The sequence below is a fragment of the Protopterus annectens genome, chromosome 2.part2 (genome assembly GCF_019279795.1).
Source record: "Protopterus annectens isolate FY-2018-M chromosome 2.part2, PAN1.0, whole genome shotgun sequence".
Classification (NCBI taxonomy): Eukaryota; Metazoa; Chordata; order Ceratodontiformes; family Protopteridae; genus Protopterus; species Protopterus annectens.
In genome coordinates this window covers 364,985,128-364,997,204 of record NC_056730.1, presented here as the reverse complement: position 1 = coordinate 364,997,204, position 12,077 = coordinate 364,985,128, and the positions used below count along the sequence as shown (strand labels likewise).

Below are 12,077 nucleotides of genomic sequence, written 5' to 3'. Positions count from 1 at the left end.
TCTTGGTCCTGTTTGGGATAGCACAATCAATGCACTCGTATAAGTACTTATAGAGTGCATTTGTGTAGGATTCAGCAGTTGTAACTGTATTGTCCATCTGCATGAGTGTCATGAAGTTCACCACTTCTGTCTTAAGAAGCATGAAGTTGGCTTTGGAGAAATTTTTTACCATGGTTTCCTTAATGGGGGGTGGGGGTGGGATGTGGATATCATGGGTGATTAGCTTATGGTCGGATCGGAGCAACGAAGAGTTGACTTCAGATGTGGAACACCAGTCACTTATGTTGGTAATGACTAGGTCCAGGATATTGTTGCCCCTGGCGGGGGTGTGGATAAGTTGATCCAGGGCATTGGAGTTTATGAATTCCAGAAAGTGTTGAGCTAAGGAGTTGGTACACGAGTAGTTTTCCCAGTTAATGGTGGGGTAGTTGAAGTCACCCATTATTAGGGTGTTTGGAACCCTAATATTTTCCAGTACATCAAGAAAAGAGGAGTGGGAATCCTGGGGCATGGTGGGGGATCTGTAGCAAGCTATAATTTGGATTGCAGTTTTGCCCAGAGTTAGTTGCACTTGGATAACCTCAGATGCATTATGCTGAGCAACTAGCCTGGTGGTGTGGATATCCTTAATGAATATGGACACACCTCTGCCTTTGGTGTTTCGGTCCAGGTTACATGGCCGAAAAGTGTGGTATGAGTTATAACCTGGTAGTGCAGGAATTTGATTTACACCAATGAGCATATATGCAAGGGGCCTAGAAGGGAAAAGATAACAAAAGAAGGTAGATTTCTGAAGAAATTTGTGAAAATATTTGGTATGAAAGATGTGAGTTCAGGAACTCTGACAGAATTTAAATATTATTCCACAAGGTACAATAACTGGGATTGACTTGACAGAGGGTATATTTCACTAGAACATGTCCATTTAATTGAGAACTTTGATACACATCCAATAACTATTTCAGACCATGCGTCGATACTTACTAAGATAAAAATGGAGGGTAATGAAGTAAATGTTAGAGACTGGCACTTCCCACCTACCCATTAAAAGGAGAGGAATTTAACGGATTGGATATTGGAAGTTATCTGGGAGTTATTAGGAAAGATAAAAAATTCTCCAGAAGTTATAGCTAGTGCTTGAGATAAAATGAAAGTGGAGTTTAAAAACAGGGTAGAAATAAAAGAAAGAGATGTGGTTAAGAAATAATAAGAATTATTTAATTTAGATGGACTGACAAAGGTTAAAGTACTACAATATAAGAAGAATCTCACAGAACAAGCTGAGGTGCAATTGTAGAGTGCTAAGTAGAAAATAAGGGAATACCTGGATAATATACATGGGTTTAGAAAGATTGCTGTTAAGTTCCTGAGCACAAAAACGTTTGGCACAATGAATTAGGCAACAGAAAGTAGAAAGAGTTGTAGACAAATTTAGACAGTCCATAACAAGACAAATAATTAGAGATCCTGTACAGGTATTAGAGATATTTAAGAAATTTTATGAAAATTTGTATAAAGCAGAGAAGTGAGGAAATCAAGAAAAAGCACAAATGGAAATATCTGTGGAAGACTTAAATATGCCGAGATTAGAGGTAGATGAGGCTCAACAACTAACAGGATAAGAGGAGGTGAGAGAAAAATGATGATGTGTGACCACAGGAAAATCTCCAGGAACAGATGGTATTCCTGTGGACGTTTGGAAGTTAGGGAGGAAGAAATTAATACAAATCTGGAATGTGTTGTTTAACAATATTTTAAAAGGAGGGGATATACCAGCATCCTGTGGTGGCTGCAATACTTAAATACTGTAAAGACCCTTCTTATCCAGCTCCATATAGGCACATCTTAATTTCTAGACAAAGATTTTAAAGTGTTTGTCTGTAATGGCTAAAAGGATGTGGACCAGTGTGGTTATCATTAGGTCTTGATGCAGAGAAAGCATATGACAGAGTAAGCTGAGATTTTAGGAGTGTACCAGTGGAAGCATTTGCAGTTCCTAATACAATAATAAGGTTAATTAAAAAGATGTATGAGGGATTAGAGACAAAAATCTAAGTGGGGGAGGGTTCCTCTATCATAACATGTCTGAGCAGAGGAACCAGGCAGGAGTGTCCTCTTTCTTCTTTCTTATCTGCATTATATTTAGAACCACTGACAAAGAATATAAGGGAATCAGGAATTCAAGGATATAATTGGTACGGTGTTCAACAGAAGTTGGCATTATTTGCAGATATTATTTTGTACCTGATGGAACCAGAAAAGGACATCTCAGTGTTGTGGAATATTTTGAGATGGTTCCATTTTTTCAGAATATAAAATTAATGATGATTGTTTACAGCTATAGCCTTTATTTTACGTACCCACACAAGAATTGGTTCAGCAATACCCATAGTTTTGGAGACTTGATAAAATGAAGTATTTGGGAGTATGGATTAAATTATTTGGTTATGGCAGCTAAGGATATGTGGGAAGAGACTAAACAAAAGGTAATACAAAAACTGAGAAACTAGAAGCTGTTGCCTATGGATATGGATAGCAAGACACAAGCAGTAAACATGTTTTTAGCTCCTTTAGTTTTATACACAGGCCAGTCATATTTTTATCAACCAGAGGAGAGGTTGTGGTTAGTAATTAATAAAGAGTTGAAGGATTTTATTTGGGAGGGGAAGAGGGCAAGAGTCAGGTGAGATAAGTTGATTGTCCCAACAGGGCAAGAAGGTTTAGGATTACATGATTTTAAGGGATATTTCAGAGCTACACAGTTAAGGCGTGTATGCATAACACAAGCAGAAAGCTATAGTTCAAACTGGAAAGGGATGATGATGAAGCAGGGGAGTAATTCAGGAAATAAGCAAATAATGGGGTTTTAGACATTGATCCTTAAGGAGAATAACAGCAGTCATACAGAATAGTACAGGATATGAAGTGGAGAAACAAAGTTAAGGAAAGCTCCTAACTAGAAAACCCCAGGCCCAGATGAAGTATCCAACTTCTAGCTAAAAGTATTAACATCTTTACATGAAGATTTAGCTATGAGTCAAAACTATTTATATGTGCACCCAGAACAGACACCAGCCTGGTTAACAACAGGAAAACAATACTCCTACTTAAGAGTGAACCTGCAAGCTACCCTAAAAACTATAGACCAGTAACTTGCCTTCTGGTGATGTATAAACTATACACTGGAATTTATGCTGACAGAATTTATAGTCATTTAGAAGAAAACTCAATTATGGCGATACAACAAAGGGGCAATAAAAGACAGTCATATGAAACAAAGGATCATGTGTTAGATAAAAGTTATAATGGAGAACTGTAAAAAGGAGAAGACTCTAAGTATGGCATGGCTAGACCACGAAAAAAGCATTTGACAGTATCCCACATTCCTGGATAAAAGCGTGCTTAAAAATGTATAAGATACACTGTACACTGATTGATTACATTGCAGCGACCATGAAACAGTGGTAAACCACTTTGTAGTTAAGCCATGGTAAAGGACAAATTATTATTCTAGGGATAAAAATTCAAATGGGGAATATTCCAGGGTGACTGTCTGCCACCACTGCTGTTTTGTCTTGCCCTTAACCCATTAAGCTGTCTACTTAACAGATTAGGTCATGGCTACAACATGGCTCACAGAAAACAACGAAGTGTAAAGACTTCTTGTCTTCTTTTTGTAGAGGATTTAAAACTGTATATTTTATCAGATAAGGAACTGAAAGCACAACTGCAAATGGTCAAAACTGATATAAGAATGTCATTTGGTCTTAATAAATGTGCAAAAGCAACCTTTAAAGCAGGAAAGCTGCAGCACCAAGAAAACATCAGTTTGGGGCAGGAATGAAGAACTTGAGCAAGGAGGAGTGTTTAAATATTTGAGAGTTGAAGGATTAGCAATAAAACATGAACAAATGCAAAAATAAAACTTGGGAATATTTTAGAAGACTTAAATTAATACTGAAAACAGCGTTGACATTTAGGAACAAAGTCCAAGCTATAAACCAATTTGCTCTTCCTGTCCTAACTTACAATTTTGGAGTAACTGACTGGCCCCAAAAGGTGTTGGATAGATTGGACAGGAAAACAAAAAAGATGCTTCCAGCTCATCAAATGATTTGTAAAAATCAGTGCATACCAAGACTATATATTCCCAATTTTGAAGGAGGTGTGGGCTTCCTCTAAATTGATTATATGTGTAGATTTGCAATTGTGGGACTGCCTACATATCTACTGACCTCATAATACCCAAACATAGTGAAAGTTTTGAAACGAGGAGAATAAGTCTGCGATGACTTACTTGCTTAGTTTAGCAGAAGCATATCGGTGTCAAGTGGGAATGGAAATCAAACCAAAAGTAAATAAAAATCAGGCAGCAACTGAATGTTCCAGAAAAAAAAAAAAACAAAAGAAAGAATATAATGTGAATGATCAGATGAGAAGGCAAGAAGTGTAGAAAATGCATAAATAGAGTTGCAAGTATAGAAAGCTCTTGGAACAACTTCATGTTGATCAGGATCAAATGCAGTAATGAATGGTTAAGTAGAGGTGAATTTAAATCAAAAGATGAAAGGTTAATATTGGCATCCCAAGATAGTAGACTATGTACATATTGGTTTACAAAGTCCATTGAACATGTGAGAGAAACAGATAAATGTAGATTTTGTAAAACAGAATTGGAAACAGTCGTACAACTTACTGCTGGTTGGGATATACTAATGGCAGAAGGACTGTTTACTGAAAGGCATAATAATGTGACAAGACTGCTGCACTGGGGATTGTGCAAACATTATAATACTGAAGTAGCTGAAAAACACTGGAAACATGAGCCACACAAAGCATTATAGAAAATGATGAAATTTATAGTTCATGGGATCACCCACTACCAAGAGTTCAAAAAAATAGATGTGAGAAAACCAGGTATAGTCATCCATGAAAAGAAGACAAAAGTAGTATTGATCACTGAAATTGCTACACCCAGTGACTACAGTGTATTATGTACAGAGAGACACAGTCGTACAACTCCAGGATTTGTATGCAGAAACAAGGGCAGTGTGGAAGAAGGATACCCAGACAGTTCCACTAGTAGTAGGAACAACTGGTCTTATAAAAAAGAATGTACAGTTGTACTTAGATATGTTACAGATACATGCAACTCCATACGAATTGCAGGAGTTATTACAGGGCACATTGTGAGTGCTGTGAAAGAGCACTTCTGGCTGACATCAAAGATTGAAACTATACTAATTTAGTGAACTTTAATCATACTTTGACTTAAGAATGGGGTCCATTCTGGTCATGGTATTATAAACTCAAAAGACTTGGAGAAATTAAGAAAGTTACAAACAATATTACATTCATAAAGTAACAGAAAGTATACTGAGAACTAAAGCAACAATGGAATGGAGAAAGGAGATTCTACCAGTAGGGTTGACTGCAATTAGGAATACAGAAAATAGACAAAAGGGGGCTAGAATGTACTGGAGGAAGCTGGCAAAAGAACCAAGGTATTGGGAACAAATAATTATAGAAGGAAAGGTAATGTAATGGGAAGTGTCCAAAACATTTGTATTGCATGCTAGTGACTGACTTCCTTATCAGGGATTGATATTAAAATATAGACAAAGAGAAAGTGATAGGCCAATCTTAAATGAAAGAGTATGTTTGTGGAGTTTTTAATTGACTCCAGAACAGAAGCTGTTGTTAAAAAAGGGATAATTAGTTGGGCATTAAAATGTTGCATAATGCTTATAGGAATCAATGAGAAGAGGTCAGAAAAGACTGGGGAGAGAGATTATATATGCAATTCACAAAGAAACATATATATGGCTTCCAGATATGCAACAAAGTCTAGAAAGTTTGCCTGGAACTGTTTGCATAGATGCTTTTATACCGCCAAATAATTTTTTCTTGGTAGATAGCAAATGTTGGAGGTATGATGGGGAAGAATCATGTAACTGGGAACATATGGTGTTATGTTGTTCTTATCTCACCTTCATTCATTGCTGGATGGGTTCAGAACTGAGAATTGGTTTGACTCGGCCTATACTAAAGCTCAAGAGCTTCCACCGGCTCGAGGCTATACCCTATCCCATCATGCCTTGGGAGGATTACCCAGATCTCGTTTGCCGCTAAACAGATCAGATGCTTCCTCTAAGCTCAGGCTAAGTGCAACTATTTCTTTTACTTTCTTTTACATTTAAAAGTTTGTTCCAGTTTGAATACAGTGTGCATTGTAAAGTTTTAGTGTTAGAAGTGTGCTATAGATCATTCTTGGTCATTCTTGTGCTATTTCTTGTGGTTGGCCGTCATCTACTGCTAGGCCTTTGTGTTTTCCTCCTATCCCAGTCCCGAACTCATTTAAATTAGAGAGTTTTGGTGTTTTCTGCTTTAATTTGTGTTTATAGTTTGTTATATCCTCCCTTTCCTTGGGTTGGGTAGTCCGTTTAAGTTAGAGGGCTCCCATTGGGCCTATTTAACTTAGAGGGCTTTCCCTTGTTTTTATTTTTCTTTTTCTTTCTGTGAGGAGTTGGTCATTTAAGTTAGAGACTTCTTCTCGTATTACCCTTTCCTTGTTATTAGATGTGTTGTTGTTACAACATTAGATGTGTTAATCCTACAAAAAAAAGGGAAAACAATTGTTGCTGCTGTTCCTGTATTTTCCCTAATATTTGCCTAACTTTTACCTTGTAGATTGCTGTATAAGTTTAGGCTGAGTTATGTCTAAGGATACCAAATAATGTAAACCTTTGGATATTAAAAAATGTGATCAATGCAGCCAGATGTTGTCTTTGACAGATGGACACACCAGTTGCGTGTATTGTTTAGGTGCTGTCCATCTGTAAGAATCTTGTTCTTTTTGCCATGCCTTCAGTTCCAGAGTGCTTATGGAGAGAAATAACAAGCTGATTGTCAGGGGCTTGTTGAAGGTACCTTTTACTGAAGCTTTGGAAGGTACTCAGAGTTCTTCAAATTCCCCCCATCACTCTCCATCTGCTAGATCAGAAAAATCCTCCAAAAGATCTTCGTCCATGGCTCATCATCGGAACCTACAAAGAAGCAAGCAAAAGAGTCATCCTCGGACCCGAAGGCTATCGGGCCTGAGCCAACTACCTCTTCGGCTCCTCTGGTGATTTTTGAACCAACAGAGTTCCTCCTTCGGAGACGGTCCCTAGTCCTGGAACCGGTCTCCTTGGTGCTACATTCTCCAGTTTTACAATCAGTGAGATCCTTGACCCCGTGCTCTCGATCCTGCAGGAGCCTTTCGGATGACGATGTGGAGGGGATGGTCAAGAGGTTTTTATGGATGATGGTGCTGGCCAAGATTCTGTTGACCCCGACCTGAAGGATTCGGGACTGACAACCATCACTTCCCCTTCGTCGATTCCTCCTCCAACCCATGCTTGGCTTTGGAACCAGAGTGCTTGGATCTGATTGTAATGGAACCGTCGAGGCCGAGACCTCCTCCAGGATCTTTTGTCCCGACTACTGCTCTGGCCTCCTCGGTTCCATCATCTTTTGAGGGGTCTAGGGGCTGATGCTCCCCTGTTGGGTCTGTGGGGGAGAGTAGAGTTGGACAATTGTCTGATCTGAATCTACCTCTTGGGGCTTTGGCGCAGGTGAGCCTGATGCCTACATTGGCCTCGGAGTCCACCCCCTTGGTTCAGGAGAAGTCTCCTGGTTCCTCGGAGCCGGGAGCTGCCTTGGAATGGGACCATGTTGCTTTTGAGGTCAGGAGGAGAATACTGTCACCACAGATGGCTTCACTCCCGGATCCTAACACTCTTCCCCCAAAAGCACCAGAGTCTGTCTCTTTGCCATCTCTCCCTCCCAGGCATGGAGACCTGAAGTCCCAGGATGCCCCACTGGGTGAAAGCATCTCTTCTGAAACCTCTCCTGAGAACCGCTCTGAAGAGGTCCCTCGGAGGAAGTTATGTAAGAGGAAACATACAGACTCCGCTGAGGAGTCCATCACTTCAGGCACGAACCTTGATAATTCAGAAGGGTCCCCACTGCCACCCTCTGAGGACGTCTCCTTTGTGGACATCCCAGAGATCCTTAAACAGAGAGGTGGCTGGAAGTCCATTGACTCTTCTGAGGATGATTCCATGTACCTGGAGGCTTTCGGGTCTCGCCCCTCCACCTCTTGGGTGACTCCACCTTTCGACAAGCACCTGAATGTAGTCAGTTGGAAGGTGTAGGACTCTCCAGAGTCTGTGGAACCTTTTCCGAAGAGGCCAAATTAATTTATTACAGTGCCCACTGATAAAGAGTTCCTCACAAAAGGTGTCCCGGTAGATGCTATGGTAGTGGTGGCAGCCACCTAAAAGGAATTGTCTGAGACTTCCTCATCTGTCCATCCACCGAGTAAAGAATCTTGTATGATAGACAGATACGGAAAGCATATGTTTTCATCAACTTCCTTCACCCTTAGGTCGCTGAACTATCTGACCCATTTTACTAGGCTTCAGAGAGATCTCCTAAAACAGCAAGGTGATAACCTCCAAGGTTCTACAGCTGTAGGGGTTTCAGACAAGGTGCCCTCTCAGTTTTCCACCTTAAATTCCATGGTAAATTCCTCCATGCAATTTATCTCTTATGCGGCTGATAGAGCGAGTAGGGTAGCAGGCACAGGAATCTCTTTAACAGGAATCTCTTTAAGGATGCATTCCTGGATGTGCTTCTGTGAGTTTGCAGAGCCCTTGAAGTCTTCCTTTGTCAACACCCCTTTTGATGGCTTGTCCTTGTTTGGGCCAAAAGTGAAAGAGAGTCTAACCAGGTGTGAGCAAGAGGGAAAGAGTCAGTTTCTCCCTCCCTACCAGACCTTACCCCAAAGGCTAGAAGGGGGAAAAAATATGGTTCCTTAAGTCGTAGAGAGCCTTTCCAGATGCACATTGTGATTCTTTCTCCAGGGGCAGAGGGGGAAATAACAAGACAAAATAAAAGACGCCGACTTCGTGGCAGGGGGGGTCCGAAAACCAGGGTGACAGGGATATGTTCCTTGGTAGGCTCTTTCAGTGCTCCTGAAAGGAGGCCTGTCTGTCCACCTGTGGAGGCAGTCGGGGTCACTTGTCACTGTACCCAAACACCTGCCTAAAAATAGCAAAAGACAAATGGGTACAAGCGATCATATCCAGAGGCTACTGTATACCCTTTTCCTCTCCCCGATTAGAAAAAAGATCAGTCCTGGATGTTCCACCCAGTCAGAGGGACCAGGCAACCCTAGAGGTACAAAGGTTGCTAGAAAAAAGAGTCATCCAAAACATCCCCCCAGACCAAATTAGATCCGGAACTTTCTTGAAATTCTTTTTATTTCCAAAAAAGACAGGGGACTGGAGGCCCATTCTGGATCTCAGCAGACTAAAGAAATGGGTAAAAAAGTCAAAGTTCTGGATGGTGACACTGCAGTTGATACTCCCCTTTCTGGGGAAAGACAATGGGATGTGCTTGATAGATCTCCAGGATGCGTACTACCATATAAAGATGGACAGGCGATCCAGGAGTCAGTTACACTTTCAGCTGGGAGCCAGTCATTACCAATTCTGAGCTCTGTCCTTTGGTCTCACTACAGCCCCCAGAGTGTTCACCAAATGCATGGCAGTAGTCATGGCTCACTTGAGGCGTCTAGGATTCCGGGTGTTTCCATACTTGTATGACTGGCTCCTAACTTCCACCACCGAGCGTCTACTAACCAGAGCAAGAGACACCACCATCTACCTTTGTTCTCAACTACGAATCACAATAAACTTCAAAAAGTCTGCCTTGTTGTCATCACAACATATTGTATTCATAGGAGCAGACTTTAACACAAGAGACATGGTAGTCAAAATTCCTCCCAGCAGGATACAAACCCTACGTCAACAAGTAAAAAAACCTTTTAAAAAAGAAGAAAGTACAAGCAAAGGTTATTCTGAAGATTTTCGGTACCATGGCAGCAGTAATAACCTTGGTACCCCCTCGCTCATCTGCACATGAGAATTCTCCAGTGGCTACTTTTCACCCAATGGTCCATGCAGGAGTTACCCATGTCCCACAAGATTATCATAATGGAATTCTGCAAGAGGGATCTACACTGGTGGCTTCATTCTACTCGGGTGGATTTGGGCAGACCGTTCATTCTCCCACACCCAACAGCTACACTGACCACAGATGCTTCCCAGATAGGGTGGGAGGGCATTATCTGGGGAAGACTGTCCAAGGAGTTTGGCAGGAATATGAGAACCACTTGCATATCAATGTCCTAGAGATGAGAGCGGTGCTTTTGGCATTGCAAGCATTCCACAACTCCCTTCCACTAGGAACAAGCAATCCAAACAAACAATATGTCAGTGGTGTGGTATATAAACAAACAAGGAGGAACCAGAACTTACCCCCCATGTCGTGAGGCTCAAAGGGTATGGCAGTGGGCAGTCTCTTCCAAATGCGTTCTAATAGCAACACAAATCCTGGGGAAATCCAGTGTGATAGCAGACAAACTCAGCAGAGCTATTCTAGTGCCTCACAAATGGTCCCTTATACAGAAAATTGCAGAACAGATTTTTCACAAGTGGGGCCAGCCATGCTGCAATCTTTTTGCCACATCCATGAATGCCAAATGCAGCAGGTACTTTGCACTGATCCCGCCCCCTCCGGTGTAGTCACCAAGGGATGCACTTGTACACGATTGGCCCCCAGGTCTTCTATATGCTTTCCCTCCTTTTCCCTTGATTCCCAAAGTCCTTCAGAAAGCCAAAACATTGAGAAGCAGGTTAATACTCATCACCCCGTACTGGCCTCATCAGATTTGGTTCCCCTTCTTATGGCCCCATGTACAAGAGGAGCCGTGGGTTCTGGACCCAATTCCAGACCTCCTGACTCATCCATCAGGGACGCTCCATCTGTCGGTCCAAACCCTCAAACTGGCAGCTTGGCTGCTCCACTTCCACTCCTAGCCAGGCTTCTGAATATTTCTTCTGCTGTGAAGCATATTCTGATCTCATCCCATAAGGGTACAACCAGAAACCTTTTTGCTAGCAAATGGAAAAGGTTTTCCTGTTGGGCACTCAACAATCACATTGATCCTTTTATTGCCCCCGTCACATCTGTTTTAGACCTCCTAGCAAAACTTTTCAATGAAGGTGCAGCAGTGGCTACCATATGAGTTCACTTGGCTGCTATATCAAACTACCATTTTTTTCTTGCTAAGGCCTCCAGTAAAAGAACCACCAGCTTCTTGGGACCTCAACTTGGTATTGTCCAGTGTAAATTCTTTCCTCCCTTTGAACCTGCATCATCTTGTCATCTAAAGTTCCTAACTTGGAAAGCAATCTTCTTAGTAGCCATCACGTCTGCCAGGAGGGTATCAGAACTCCAAGCATTATCAATACATTCCCCCTATTTGATTTTCCACAAAGATAGAGTGTCCCTGAGAACTAATTCATCTTTTTTTCCTAAGGTATGTTCTGAGACTAATTTAAATCAATCCATTGACTTGCCAGTGTTTTTCCCAAACTATGGCATCAAGGCAGAATACAGGTTACATTAAGTGGACTTACACAGGCAGTTACATTTCTACCTGCACAGAACAAAGGAATTCAGAAAATCAGACCAATTATTTGTATCCTTTTCAGATATGAAAAAGGGCGCCCCAATATCTAAAGTCACACTTACAAAATGGCTTACTGATTGCATAATCTTCTCATATACATCTCAAAATGGAGAACTTCCAGGCAAGATAAAAGGTCATTCTACAAGGGCTGTTGCAACCTCTTCAGCCTTTCAGTCTAGACTACCCATAGATTCAGTTTGTGCTGCAGCGACATTGTTAAAGCCTTATACCTTTATTAATCAGTACAAAGTGGATTTGGCCTCCAGGAACAGGGCTTCCTTTGGGTCCACTGTTCTGAAGAGTATTTTCCCTTGAGCCACCCAAGAAAGAAGGTGCTAGGGACACTGTCCCATCCAGCAATGAATGAAGTTGAGAAAAGGACAACATAACATTAAGAAGTTATGTACTCGCCATAACATTCCATGTTTGTTGTCCATCTCGCCTTCATTCTTACATCCCACCCTCCTTCCCCCAGCCTTTGCTCCTGGACGAT

The 12,077-nt window shown here is 41.3% G+C and overlaps 1 protein-coding gene across 1 annotated transcript in view; it reads left to right on the top strand.

Annotated features, from left to right (window-relative positions):
* The window catches only part of SMAP1 (small ArfGAP 1), a 3,101,511-nt gene that overhangs the window by 711,448 nt on the left and 2,377,986 nt on the right, over window positions 1-12,077 (top strand). The gene's annotated exons all lie outside the window — the stretch shown is intronic.